This window comes from Aythya ferina, assembly GCF_964211825.1.
Source record: "Aythya ferina genome assembly, chromosome: 1".
In the NCBI taxonomy this organism is placed as follows: Eukaryota; Metazoa; Chordata; class Aves; order Anseriformes; family Anatidae; genus Aythya; species Aythya ferina.
In genome coordinates, this window is record NC_140296.1 from 146,907,524 (window position 1) to 146,922,644 (window position 15,121).

The following is a 15,121-nucleotide window of genomic DNA, read 5'->3' on the forward strand; positions in this document are numbered from 1 at the left end:
GCTTTTTTTTCTGAGGTATCCTGAAGGGTAGTTTACATCTCATGACCAGGAAACTGTTTCATAGATGTCTCTTGAGCCTGCTAATCTTGTTTAAACTTGTTTTAAGCAGGCAATCAGATGCTGCTGACACATGTCATCTGCTTCTGTCAGACTGGGACCATTCAGCCCTGTCTGAAATAGAATATGAGGTATATAACTTTTCACATCTGTTTGCTCCTTTGGGAAAAGTAATAGTCTGCAATGGCTTGTGTTGTGCAAATCTAAAATACATGCTCAAGTCCATGTGCTGGTTTTGTTAGTTTTTAGCCTGCAAATGTGTCACTTTAAAATGTACAGTGACAAAAGGGACAAGGATGACTGTGTAGAAGAGATTCCCAGGGGACACAGGTTTTGTTAAGATTGTCCATTGCACATGTGATGCACCATGGCATTGTACATCTAAACGGTCAGTGCACTGAAATGTTGCTTTATCCATAGTGTTTTTGATTTGACCTAGATGACAGCTGATGGTCTGGAGGTTGAGCCTCAGTGCTCCCTATTCACATGACTCTTTCTTGTTTAAAGCTCAGTCACGCTCTAGAATTTCAAGTCAAAGCATGTGCTTTAGGGGGATCATCAACTCATTTAGTATTGCTATAATGAGATTTAAATCTTGTGTATTTTTGAAACACCAGGCAGTGCGATTATAAATAAAACTGTCTTGATGACTCACTACAGTAACATTAGGGCTCCTGTAAACAGAGGAGTTAGTGCACATGTAAGATAAGTGTGCACTTGGTATTGAAGAACAATTCCACCTTCTTTCTCTTTTCTAACTGGGAACCTATTCTGAACCCCCTAGTGTCTTCGCACAGCTTTGCTTCAGCTTGCTTAGGACTACAGATTCTCTCTGGGCAGAAAAAATGTACTCCACAGAGAGCAATAGCTCCTTTGTATTACAGACAAGCCCTTGGAGTAAGAGCTTCGAGCACATTGGGACAGGAGTGAGAGTGAGGGAAGGATTGTGAATAAGTGAGAGGAAAAAAAATCCCATCCTGTGGTTGTACCCAGGTCCTCTGGGAGGGGTCGCCCAAATTGTTGTAACATGTTGGTCTCTGTTGCTGTAACTTTTCTTCAGCTGGTAGAAGCAAGTCACACTGACGGCAAATACAGGGAAGTCAAGGACATATTTCAGCAGACAGTGAAGGATTACAGAGTCTGCAGGCTGCAGAGGTCCTGAACCTCAGAGGTCTGAACTGTTGTGGGCATGGGAGTGTTCCCTGTGAGTGGGCTGCTCCCCTTCCGTGATTTATGATGAGGAAATAACCCATTCCACAAATGGAAAGGGGAATAGCAAAAAGGTTGGGGCCCTGTGGAATTAGACCTAGAATTTATGTGAAATTTATGTTTTGATTAGGAAACCCCAGCAACTTAAGAGATTTTTTATTATAGAGATGGCTTTTATAAACCTGGGGTTTAGATTTGGGGCACACGCAAATCTTGTAACTCTGTCTTTACATAAGCTATTTTAAAACCATTCAGTTCTATGACCTTTTTTTAGGAAAAAACAACAACCCCAGGCATTATAAGCTTGGGTTGTATATGACCTCCCTGTTGGGAGAACAACGTGGGGAAATGTTTTCTTTGCTGTTTGGTTTCTCACAACTACAATGTTCCCATTCAAAATGGAGAAGGCCAGACTTTTATTTTCACATGAAATCTGAGAGGTTGATTGACCGCAGCCGGAGGAGTGGGTGGACTGCTTCCCCAGGATATGGGAGACCTACACTTAATCCTAAACTTGAACTGAACCTAAGTCTCCCTGTTTTTGGTGTCTGCTCTTATCATTTCACAAATGGAGCATGGGATAGGGTCACTTGGGCTGGAGTACAGTAACCAGAGCTAATCCGAGCCTGAGGTTTTCCAAGGAAAAACAGCACCAAAACTGAATGTCTGTGCAAAAAAACAGTGGTTCCAGTTGGCATTAGCATTTCCCACCAATTCAGCAAAAAACCTAGTCAACACTCTGGTGGAGTTTGCTCTTTGTCTTGTAGGTGTAGCATTTCCTTGTGGTAAGCATTGTCGTGACTGAACAGAACATCAGAAATTAGTAGATGGATTTGATTTAATGGTCAGTGAGGGGATGGATTTAGTTGGTAAAATGAATTTTACCCCCCCAGATAGAGAGAGGAACTGAAAACTTTTCAACCTAAACAAGAGACTACTTCAGTTCTTCTCTGAGATTAGATATACTGAATTTGTAGCAAATGTGGTTGGCTTAATGGCCAGTGTTTTATAAGAAAAATCAAAGTCTGAGACCAAAACTTAGTGTGCTCTCTGTTAGGAATTAGAGTTCAAGGCTGCAGAGAGAGAGTGCACTGTTTGGCTTGTGATCTGTTGTCTTTATCCATATATGAGGTGTGAATAGCAGCAATTATTTGTATCAGAAATTCAGTTTTCTTTTTCTGGGTCTCTTTGCCCTCACCAAGACAACCTTGCATTTCTGAAATATCTCCTGTTATAACTAGCAAAGTTTCCTTTAAAAATATGAAGTGCAGTGGGAATATTTCTGTTTATGATGGCACAGAGATTCTTCTTCCAGCTCAAAATGTTCTTGGTTCATCACTGGTGTTGCAAGAATTAAGGTCTTAGACACTTTTCTTAGGATGGAGGCCAGGGAAAAGCATGACAGGGGAAAATCATCTAACACATTAGTTATCTTGGCCTTCCTATCACTGATGTGATCAGAAAAGAAGAAAACAAAACTTTTTGACGGCCGTCTAAGGATTAAGCCATCAGTCCCAGCCATCTGGGTGTTCTGGCTTGGCTGGTATTTATTATAAAGCCATAATCTGCTCAGATTATTTTCACAAAAGAGCCATGTCCCTTCCCCTTTTTTAATGGAGCTTTGCAAAGACAGTACTGAACAGAAATTAGCTGTGGGCACTAGTCCTACATGTCTTCCTTGGCGTGCTGGAAAACACCATCCAGTTTGATTTCAGATGAAAGGCTTTGTTCTGGCATGTGATAAAGGGACAAGAAAAAAAGATCTTAGCTCAGATCCTTTGCCTCATCTGATTTCAAACATCATGGGCTCTGGTTTGGTCAGGTACACAGAGATTTGCTGGTGAGACCAAGGCAATGCTCCTATGTGTGCTCTGTGCATGTTTTCCATCGTGCACGTGGGTCATATGATCACAACATTTTTTGTTCTATCCTCCAAATTATTTGGATCTGAGCATGATTTGGGTAATGAAGGCAGGAGATCCATAAAAAGAAGAAGTGTTTGTACATGGTATATGCATATACCAAACATATTTTCTCTAGGCAGAAGAGCACGTGAAAAAAGAGAAGCTCAGGAAAGGGCTGGATGAGTGGCTCCTGTTCCATGGGATGAATCCATCCCATGTGCCAGCCATCTGTGAGCAGAATTTCAACTGGAGGATCTGTGGCACTCATGGGACAATGCATGGAAAAGATACAAGCATGTGGGCTGGACCTGCATCGAAACTCCCAGGGTGTTTCTAGAGCTCAGGGAAGGGCTTAGCACAAGCTGCACTTCCTACTGTGTGGGCCTGATTCTATTTCCTTGACCTTTTATAACCAGTGAACCAGAAAAAGCAGTGGTGAAAGCTGCCAGATCAGCCCTGTCTATTGATGCTTTAAAATAAACCGATGGGGAAACATCTGGTAAGGATGTGTTCAGAGCTACCTGGGGGAGGAAGGAGGACAAGGTGCTTGTTGAGTTGTTGGCTGCCAGAATGTTGATAGCAGATGTTTGCTACTTTGGTTTAAGCATTTTCTTGTTTATGGCTTTTTCTGTTCCTTAGAGAGATGCCAGTTGCTCTCATCGGTACTGCCCATCCAGCACCAGCTACCACAGTGTGTTTGTAGCTCTAGCTATTGTTGGAGACTTTGTTCATGGCAACAAGGCCTACCTTTGCCCTCCACCTAGACCTGAGATTTCAAACAGACTTTTGGACAGCTGTGTAGATGATCAAAAAAATCCTTCAGTTTTTGTCATCTTTGAGAAGAACCAGATTTATCCTGCCTATATCCTGGAGTATACTTGTAGGATGCTGTCAGAGGTAATGATAGCTTGTCTGAACCATATGAACCACACTTGAACCATATGTGTTGTTTTTTTTTCAACTCTACGTTGCCTGTAAGTACCTTGTAGGTGACTTTCAGTTACACTGCATTTCTGTTTCAGTTGCAAGAGTGAAACTACAAGAATGGTGACCTGTGGAATGGCTGGGTCCTCTATGAGCGTTGTTTTCCTCCTAAACAGACTGGTGGCAGTTAAATTGTAGTAAATAATATAACCATGACAATGTGATGATGATTTGGATGCAAGTGTGATGTAAATTTAAATGTGTGTTATGATTAATTTATAAAACTAATTGCTTCCATGTACAATATGGTATATAACTAGATGTTATTTAGGACATGCTTGGGGAAATGAATGCAGAAAACAGGGAAAATGGAGTATAAAAAAGCATGTTTGAGAAGTGACTCGCTGGAGTTGTTTATCCACAGAGTGAAGATCATCAGCATCTTGTCATTGTAGGAAAAGTAGACAATGGGCTCTGAGCTGTTTTTGTCCTGTGGTTTGGCTGCTTTGAGTTTTGTGGCAAGAAAAGGCTTTTAGATCATATCCTAAAGGAGAGTTACATCATGTTCCCTAATTTCTCTGCTGGTCCCATTTGGTTATCTTGCACTAAGAGTCAGAAGGGCTCCAATTCAGACAGGAAAATAAAAATTCCTGGATAACAAAGAAGCAAGTGATTCATTGGCCTTCCTCAGTTTGCCTTCACTGTTGCTAAAGCTGGAGTAGGCAACATACCAGGCAGCTTGTGAAGGAACCCGTTTTCACTTAGCACCTCTGAGAGAAAGGGTAGCTGCCACAGGCTATTCTGAAGTCCAGTCATACCACAAATCAGAACAACATTAATTTCCTGCTCCTCTAGAAAGAGCTAAGTTGTTATTTTGAGCTGTTTGTGCCCTCCCGGACTGCAGGCTGGGCTGGGTGCCGCTTTAAGGGGATTACACAACCTCCCCAAACTCAGAGGAGGCGTGTAAAAGGTTCCCTGGATTCACACCAGGATGTCGTAGTGGATTTCTGCCCTGTGTTGCCACATAGGTGTACAGAAGCCTGCTATGTGCCTGGCTGTCCTGTGCTGATGGCAGCGCTGGCACGTTTGGGTGTTAAACCAGGGCTGGGGGAGAGCAGAGGGGTGGTGCCATCTCAGGCAGATGTTGCTTGGTTTTTGCTCTGGGTGAGGGATGATCAGGCTCTCCCATGCTTGTGTAGGAATTGTAGGATGAGGAGAGCTCCAGCAGGTCCATAAAAAAAAAACACCAGGAGGTGAAGGATGCATTGGAAGGGGTGACATGTCCAGTTAGTATTAAGACTTTTCTTTCATCTCTCTTTCTCTCCAGTAATCAGCCTACCAAATCCAGACCTGTTTCCCTCAAGCCACCAGTACTGCTGAGTGTTGTTGGGATTTGCTGGGATGTAGGTGCTTTTCATTAAGGGGCTATCAAATCTCATATTCTGTGACCCTAAAGCATTCCTGTAGTGAAACCTGGTTAGATTAATTCCACTGATAAAACCTGGCGCATGAATTTCATCTCTGCATAATGTTCTGAGGGTCCCATTTTATTGAATCACTAGTTTCCAATTCAGGGGTGGAGGTGCACATGTGTGGGGGCGTCCGAGAGGGCCTCTTGCCATGGCTGGGTACAAACATTTGCTCTGTAATGCAGAACACCCCTACGGGTTTCAAATGAGCTACTTCCTGACTCCGACTGCTCACAGACACTGGAGTCTGCTGCTATACTTTTTGTGGAAACCACATATCCGATTCCCAGTTTAACAAAGACACCCTGCATCAACAGGCTTGTAACAGAGCAAACACTGTTAGTTAAATCACATAAAGGTAAACAGCTTGCTTCCTTCCTGCTCTGTTCTTAAACCTCATAACTCAAAAGCCAGTCATCTTATTTCACATATATATATATATATATATATTTTTTTTTTTTTTTTTTGAAGGTTAGGAAGCAGGTGACTATAGTTTCAAAAAATGCAGTTGCTTAGAGCTTTTTGTGTTTTTGAATGCTTGCAGACTTGTTTGCTAACAAGTGCTGTTGGACTGAATGCAATGCCTTTTCTTGCTGTTTGCTGTGCGTCTTCCTCAGCTCTCCAGCAAGCTTTCACCTCAGGGCTGCCACACCATGAAAGCACCCTGCCCCTTCAGGTGACTGAGTCTCCAGAGAAGAGCACCCCGGAGCACTGTGCTAAATTTACTCTTATATTTCAATTCAATTATCATACGGTAAAGGAAACTGTGACTAGAGTCCATTGAATGGCAGGAGGAAACGAAGGAGATAATGTGCTTTGACCAGTACAGGGGAATTCCTGCTAGCCATGGACAGCACCAGCTGGCTGTAGAGTATTTACTGGAAGAGGTTGTGATGTCTGCCAAGTAGATAAGCTGATCTCTAAGCCTCCAGAAAGCCCCACGTGGCTTAAACTGAATACTTACTTAATCACCCCACAAATAAACACACTATATCGCTATACACAGGGAGAAGAGTGATAAATGTAGCTCTTTTTGCTGGCTGGGATTTATAACTCTTAAGGGAAGTAATGATTTTTGCTTCCTGCAGATCTAAATAAGGGTCCATAGGAAATATTCCAGTTTAGTATTGGTAGTTGTAGGCTGCTCTGGCGATAGGAAGCAATGGCTAATTGAAACTGAATCCAAAGGTGGTTGCAAAAGGGCTGCTGACAGTCAGGTAGTTTTCTGAAACATCAGTGTCTGCTTTCAATCTGCTTGGGCCAGGCCTTCTCATTTCTGCATTAACTCTTGCATTGAGGCTGTCCAAGTGGTCTTCTTCATGTAACGAACAGTGGCTGTAATATATCTTTCCTTAGCAATCATCATATTCCAGTGGGGTAGGAAGATTTTCTCTCTAATTGAAAAGTGTTTGAAGGAAATGCTGTTGAGAGGCGCGTTAATAGCTAGCTGCTATATCAGTGTGGAGGACAGGGTGGCAGGTTTTTGCTGGAGGAGGACTAGGTTTCTCTGGGATTAGCTCATAGATGTCATATGGGAATGGGGGACAGCAGTATTTAAAGTATTTAAATTTAGTATTTAAAGAAGGATGAAACTTTTTTTTTTTTGGTTTTGAATTAGAAACCAGAGGAGGAAATGAGCCGAGGGCAAGGCTGGGGCTGCAGCTCTGGTCAGGTACTCATGCAGAAAGCCAGACCACAGTAGGGTCAGCAACATCCCTAAAGGCTGCAGAGTGCTCACAGACAGAAATGTGGCCAAGGTTTTCCTCCTAATCAGTGACTTACAGAATGGGCTTCTTGCCTGTGCTCTTTTCCCTGGCCTCACAAGGTGGCAGAATGCTGCAGCTCCTGTAGGTATTTGATGGTTTGCAGGCATTTGATGGTTTGAGAAAGAAGGAAGGATTGCCTCACAGCTAAGTATTAAGCACTGGTTCTAGTTTTAAAACTATTTCTGGGGCAGTGCAAAGCTTGATTGCAGTCGCATCCCTTCATTGCCATTTATTTCCTGTCTTTGGCCTCAAAATAGCAGAAAAAAAAAAGCACCCAGAGCTGTGGGCACCCGCTGCCTTCCAGTCAGGTCACACACCCAGCAGCTCAAATTACGCCTGGCTCCTCAGTGACTGCTCAAGCTACCAAATGCTGTCAGCCTACTTCTGGCCATGGAAAGAATCCTCCATGGTCCGCAGACCCTCAGAGGCCCCTGTAAACATAAAGAGCTGTAATGATAGCACTTGTTTTGGAAGACGGTATGCAAAATGTTAACCTCTAACATAGACAACTGCTATACCATTTAGAACCTTCAAAACTAACGCCACTCAAAACATCCCAGCTAGAAATCCTGTTGATGTGAGAACTAGGAAAGACCTCTGTCAATACCTAAATATCAGCTGCCGAGTCTACTCAGCCCCAGCAACATAATGTGGCAGATTCAGCTCCTCAGATGACAAAACCATGACTCAGGAGCCGTGAATTGGCAGCCCAAAATAAAGGCTGCCTACCCACCATGGCCAAAAGCAAGAGGCCTTTGGCTGCTGCTGGAACAGAGGGGAGCCAGGCTGGGTTCCCCAAATGTGGCCACACGTGGATGTACCTCCCTGTCAGTGGGGGTGCAGTAAATGTCACCATCTCCTAGCTGGCCAGTGGCAGTGGGACTCCGGACAAGGTGCTAGAGAGCGAGAAAGCAGCAGCTGTGAGTCACCCAGGCTGCCATCCAGGTAAATAAAGGCTGTTATGAAATGTTTGGACAACCCCCCAAAATTGGTTCCTAGTCTCATTAATAAGGGATTTGTAGGCATAAAAGGACAGGTGGCCTGATTCTGAACATTAAACAGATGTTTCTTGTAGGGAAAAGCCTCTGAGAGAGTGGTTGCTAGCATTTACTGGCCATAGGATAAGAGGTTCCTCACCTGCTGCCACCTGCAGCCCTGGAGTTGGGAGTGTGCCACAAGGCCCATGTCATAGTGTCACTTCTCTAGCACTGAGTATATCTTGGCAGTTCAAAATATAGCTTAAAACAATTAAAATTCCCTTTGAAATGCATATGAAAATAATAAAGGTACTTGAGGAACCAGAAAGTAAAGCAGAATGTGAAAGAATAGCAGTGAGCTTTCAGGGTTCACATTTTGGTCTTCAAAGCAACATTTATTTATTGATTTTTTAACAACACACCTCAACCCCAAATCCAGATGGTCACCAATTCCCTAATTATCTGCTATAACCAGGTGGGAGCCAGAGCAAGGTAAAGGTTATTTAATATTATTCCTTTCTAATTTTATTAGGATTTATTATCAAATACTCTGTTACTTAAAATAAAATGACAACTCTAGTCCATCTTTTCATCTCAGAGAAAGTTAACTGCTCAGACCAATATTAAGCTCCAGCAATCAAGTCTTGTGCTTTCTATTAAAGTACAATTCAAATCCATGAGCTTTATACAGAAGGGAGCAACACTAAATCCCCTTAGCACTCTGCCCCCTCAAAATCACCAGTGGGTTAGAAAACTGACTCAGATGATGGGTTTTTCACAGAAAGTTGACTCAGATGAAATCGTTAAATGTCAAAGCCTTTGTCAGGATGCTGTCTACGTGAGTAGTTCCAATTAGTTTGGTTAGTGCACTATTACAGCTTCTCATCTATCAGTATTAAAATGTAGGTGTTGACATGGCCATCCCTGATAGCACTGGCATGAAATGTTCTTCGAGGAAATAGGGTGGATCTGCAAAATTGAAATTTACAGTAGCAAATTTTAGATTTTCAACAGCTCCTGCTTCTCACTCCCCAATTCTCCCTTCAAGTTTTCAGGAAATTAGAATTTTTCTTAAAGCCTACAGTGAAGGAAAAAGAAAAAGGTCTCTTGAGTCAGCAAGCAACATTTAGTTGCATTGGTGCTTTTTGATGTTTTATACAAATTTGCTTTGCCATCAAATGAGAGTTTATCAAGTGGATATATTGTAATACGAGGAAAAAGCACTATCTGTTTCCCAGGAGGTGCAGGGACTGTAAGGACAAACACATAAGATAAGATAAGCAAAACAGTCTAAATGTCAATATTTAGATTCTGGAAAATGTAACTCTGTCAAACACACAAGAGTACATTAAATGCTCCTTCAATACCTCAAATATATCCAAGCAGTATCTACTTCTTTGGAGTGCACCCCTAGGTCTGTACTGTGGTTTGGATTGGTTCATCGTTCAAAAATATTGAATATTGCCTGGAGCAGAGGCTGGGATTTGATTGACCTGTGTGTGGGGTTGATATAAATCTCAAATCCCTTTAATAGCTCTGGGATCTGATCGCAGGAGATGGTCATAATGATCATCTGATTGTTAGTTTGCTTTTGTGAATACATTTAATTTTTTTTTCTTCTCCCATTTTTCTAATAGGTCTGTCTGTCTTCAGTGTAAATTTCCTCTGTACCTTGCTCCTCTCTTGTGTAAGGTAAGAGGTGTCTTTTTACACAACTTTTGCTACAGCATCATTATTATCAGAAAGAAAGGAAAGAACATATGTTAAACATACATTAAAAAAAAAAAAAACTGTCAAAAGGCATTTGAACGTCTTACAAAAATATTGCAATTTGTTAATTATGAATTAATTTTAAACAAATTTATTTAAGTAAGTTATGAAATTAGTTTTGTTTGGTAGTAGCATATATAAATGTGGAATTCTTTAACCCTGACTGGGCAAAATACCTTTCATCTGACTAAATCGATCACTGAAATTTTTTCTCATTCTTGTAACCAGATGTTTAACAACATGCAGACCTTAATGAATGCCATGCACAAATGTTTGTCTTTATATAGCAACAAGTCTGCCTGTCAGTGAAATTGTTTCTGTTCCCCCACATTGGTCCTTGAGTTCACACTGTGCAGCCGGGGTGAGCAGATGACAGCACACGGAAATACTCCCATTTATTGAGACTGGGGATTACCATCTGGTTTTCTGCTTCTGCTAGAAACTGAGTCCTAATAATAGTAGGATGTGTGTATGTATGCTCAAAACAAAAACAACATGATGTCCTTTCTCCAGCTGAGCAGGTCTGATTTTTTTTTTTTAATTGTTTTAAAATACTAAATTCCTTCTAGGAGAACCTCTGCTCTTCGCCTTATTAATTGCTCATATATTTTCAAAGCTGAGTGAGAACAAGTCCTATGGCTTAGGTCACACTCAGCTGGATCTTATTTATTAATGCTCCTGGCAAACAAATTAGCGAGTGCCCCCTTACTGAATGAATTAACGAGGACTCCCAGCTCACCATACATTTATTGAGCTAATGGCTGTATTTGCTTTGGTTTGCTTAATACGCGCTAGGCTTGCAGAAGTGATACTGCTGATCTGAATTCCTCTGTGTGCTATGGAAATACTGCTCTGACCACTTCACTTACAATTCATGTCAGCTGCTTAGCAACAGCAACAATAGTCCATCAAACCGCCGGTACCTCCGGAGGGGATTGAAAACTCAGTCGTTCATGCTTGATGTCCATACCAGACACACTTCAGTAGCTACTGATGCTTCTGGTTGCAATGCACTTTGAAAACAAACAAGAAATGACTTTTGTGTTTCAAAAAGCCTAACCTGTAAGGCACTTAGTGTATTTTCCATGTCAGGGGCATGTTTTGGATTTTAGTATCTCGGCACGGTGCCGTTCCTTTTCTTTTAGTTTCTCTCTGAACATTAAAAATCAGACCCTTTCTTGCCTCTTTCCCTCCCACCATGGCTTTAACTTCAGTATTTCCTTACCACTAAAAATATTAATTTTACTAGACTGATCCTAAAATTGTGTATCCAGTGGTAGGCACTCTTTTTTCCCAAACAACTTTAAGCAAATGTGTATATAGATATGCACACACATGGAGTGACTGTGAGCACATATTAACAAAAAAAAATTATTTTAGCCAAATGAAATCTAAGCATCTTTGATTTCCAGTTTTGTTAGCAAAAATATATATATGTAGTGATATGTTAGGATGTCACATTTGTGTGTAAATGTACCTGAGAGCGTAAGAGAACTTATAATAAATCTTGAGATAAGGGGATAAGACAAAATACAGAGGGTAACTCATTTCCTTCAAAACCTAGAAAGAATGGACTGGAACATGTAATTACATGGAGTAAGACTACTTATATATTTTTTCTTATATATGTTTTCTAATTTTTCTTAGGTTTCTCTATTTGAATAAATGAGTGAATATTCAAAGATGAGTAAAGGGACTGTGACATCTACTTCTTAGCCTGGTTTTGGAAGCTGAAATTTTGTTTACAGCTTCAGGACATCGGAGGAGTATTTTCCATCCAAGGCCCTCCCTTTACTCCTCCATCTTTCCCAGAAAATGTTGGGATTCCCAGAATAAATTCATATTCATAACTGTGGAGCAGCTCTCACAATGCAGGCATCTGCCTGCAGCTGATTTTCTTGGTCAGAGACTGATCCATGGCTCTCTTTCACAGTGAAGCAGCAGCTCTCTTTGCAGACATGCCCATCCATAGCAGTCTTGTGGGAACAACAGATTTCTGGAGAAAACTCAGCAGGGCTGCACACCCACCAGGGTATAAAGCCAGGTGGCAGGTGGACCTTGCTTCCTTCAGCTGGGGACGGTGAATGCCACAGTCACACTAAGGAAGGTCTCTGGGCCAGACTTTGTTCTGAAAGCCAAGCGAAAAAAAAAAAAAAAATGAGGCAGCATCCAACAACCCTCCTCCTTGTTTTGGCACAGGCAATGGGGCCTTGCAGGTATGTTTGGAAGGAAAACCCCTAGCTACATGGGTCATTAGGGAGGCTGAGTGGGAAGGGCTGGTTGTTGCCATACATCTTTGTATGGCTCCTAACCCTGGTACGTGCATTGACAGATGGAAACCACCCCCAGGTCCCTTCTGCCATTCAATTCCCCCGGTGCCTCCCCTGCCTCTCTGCAGCCATCAGTTTGTTTCCTGGAAGCAGGAGCAAGAGAGTACACCATGGGGTTGTCCTGCTGCAGTGCATCTCACGGAAAAAGAAGATTAAGGCAAAGCAGACGACAATAATTGCAAAATAACCCTGCTCTGGAATCAGGCAAGCTGCCAGAGAGCTCTTATGCAAAAAAAAAAAAAAAAAAAAAAAAAAAAAAAAAAAAAGTTAGGAAAAAAAAAGTTGGAGAATCAGTTCACCCAAACAAACAGCTTCCTTTCAAAGTCAGAGTCTGGTGCACACAGCACAGGCACACATGCAGATAGGTACTGCTCTTCTTGGGCAGGCTTTACAAATCAAATATGTGATACCTGTTTGGTGTTAGCATCGTCCTTGTCACAGTCTCTGGCAGGACCTTAGTATGGTGCAAGCCTGAAATTTGGCACTGTGGAAGAGTGGGAGATGCTCTCGGTTTGGGTCATTACTTTAGTTTCCCAGGGTCTGTCTCCCCAAGCAGGAGGAAAGACAATGTTATCAGAAGGTGCTGCCTGCCGGAGCACAGGGTGCCCTCTGGACGGCAGGGCCTTGGCTCCACCAAACAGCCCCACGCCCTCAGAACACAAAACTCAATGTTCTGTATTCTTATGGCTTGGAACAAGCAAATATTTCATCACAAGCTGTACATTTCTAAACTGATCCGTCTTGCACAACATCACTATGCATTCAGGCAATTCACTCTAATCATCACTTTATGACATTTTGCATCTGCTTCTGTTAAGGCAGTGAAGTTGCTGGTATATTTTCTTTGAGTTGTTTTCTTTTTAAACAAATTGTTTCGGTGTCTGGCTGTCAACAGCTGCATTCTTCATTTTATGTATTTTATGTATACTCATTTTCTGCAGCATGTCCTAATGCTGCAGCTCAGCTTCAAGCTTGAGACCACAGAAACCCTTTGATTAGGCTTGCAGATCATCAGCTGTGCCAGTTCTTTCCCCAGCCTCGTGGAATTTATTCTTGATTAACAAATTAAGCCCTGGCAAAAGTGTGGCAGCTGTTAGGGGGTCTTCTGCAGGGTTTTCTCAGCACGCCCCACAGCTTTGTAGTTGAGCTGGTACTTGGGGGTGAGCTGGTGTCATCTACTCCATCATTCACCCTGGTGGCAGTAGCGGCAGCAGCAGAGCCTGATAGCTCTGGGTGGTTCTGCAGATACCCTTGTCAGCATCCAGCCTCAGCCAGGATCAGCAGCTCAAAGTACGGAACATACACAGTGAGGTGGATGGGGTTTGAACTTACCAGACAGCGACTGAAACGCAGGGTATGGTCTGTAATCACTTTGCTTCTTAGCACAATAATGAAAGATCAAAGAAAACTTAGGATAAGAGTATGGTACTTTGAAAAGCAGCGTTCTTGCAAGCTTATTTTCATAATTCCAGAGAAGATGTATTTTTCTGTGAAAGGTTTCAATCATTTTTTAAGATAATGCTGTTTGTACACAAAGTACCAAACTGTTGTCTAATTATCTCTGTGGAAGTATCTACTGAAACTGCAAAGTTTCTGATGTTGGTGTTGATGGTTTCCTAGTTTCTTTCTTTCTTTCTGTTCTTCATCAGCCCATTTGCTTTAAAAGGAAGTTGTGCTTTCCAGCGTTTATTTTTCTCTCTAAGTTGCACCTATGATAATTTGCCCTGCGCCCTCTTGTACATTGCTACAGACCTGGGCTTTGAGAGTGGTGTGCAGTGAGTGAGCTGTTAAACAGTTGTGGATTCTTCTGTGCTCTGTGTCACTCCTCTGTTGCTATTTAACAACATTCAAGACAGTAATTAATGATTAGATGTATGTTGATATTTGCTTGGTTTAAGCATCCTGCAAAACACGTGGGCAAATATGATCAGTTTGGACGAGCTCAGAGATCTAAATATCTTGAGTGTTAGAACTGGAAATTCATCTGTCTGAAATTCGGAGGTTTTTGCACGTTGCTATGTGTGCCAAAGCTACTGCTGACCCACTGCTGCCAACAACAGTGATTTTCTTCACCCGCAGCACCAGTATAGTGCTCTAAGCAAGGCGTAAGCAAAGCACCAGTAACGTATAAAGTACTCAGCAATTTTCAGTACCAAGGAGGAGATGGGTACCTCAGTTTTAAGATTTGGGTTTGTTAGAGCATCATTTTGAAACTGGAAGCCAACATAGGCAGATGTTGTCACATGAAGGTGGGATCCCGAGTTGTGCATGACTACAGGGGTGACAACGTGTGGCTGGTGTGCATCTCTGGGCAGAGTGGGTTACACTCTGGAGGCTTAATGCTGATGTGAACAAAGGCTGGATTCGTGTGTTTTCTTCCTTGAAGGAAGCAAGAGAAAGAAACATAAGTAAGGTATATCAAAAGCTGTTGTGAAACAAGCTTGTCGTTCTCTGAAAAATAAGCATGTGAAGAGGCATTTTGGAGCAACAGGGGAGACAGAAGGGTGGTCACCAGCCCTGTTCCTCCAAGGGCTGTTGCTGCCCCAGGAACACCGCGGACTGAAATCGGCTGCCTTCTGAGAAGAGGACGTGGTGCTGACCGTGTGCCACAAAAAATGGTTGCTGTACAAAACCACAAGTTCTTTCCCACTCTGAAGCAAAATCTTTAATAGTAGCTGTTCTTGCAGTAATTGGAAAAGTTGTTCCGATTCCCTT

General features: G+C 42.2%; 1 long non-coding RNA gene across 1 annotated transcript in view; it reads left to right on the forward strand.

Moving 5' to 3' along the window:
• LOC311439741 overlaps positions 1–15,121 on the forward strand; it is a 33,466-nt gene that overhangs the window by 3,715 nt on the left and 14,630 nt on the right. Inside the window, exon 3 of the long non-coding RNA XR_014694963.1 lies at positions 9,944–9,998. This is a non-coding gene — a long non-coding RNA (uncharacterized lncRNA). The remainder of the gene's footprint in view (positions 1–9,943; positions 9,999–15,121) is intronic.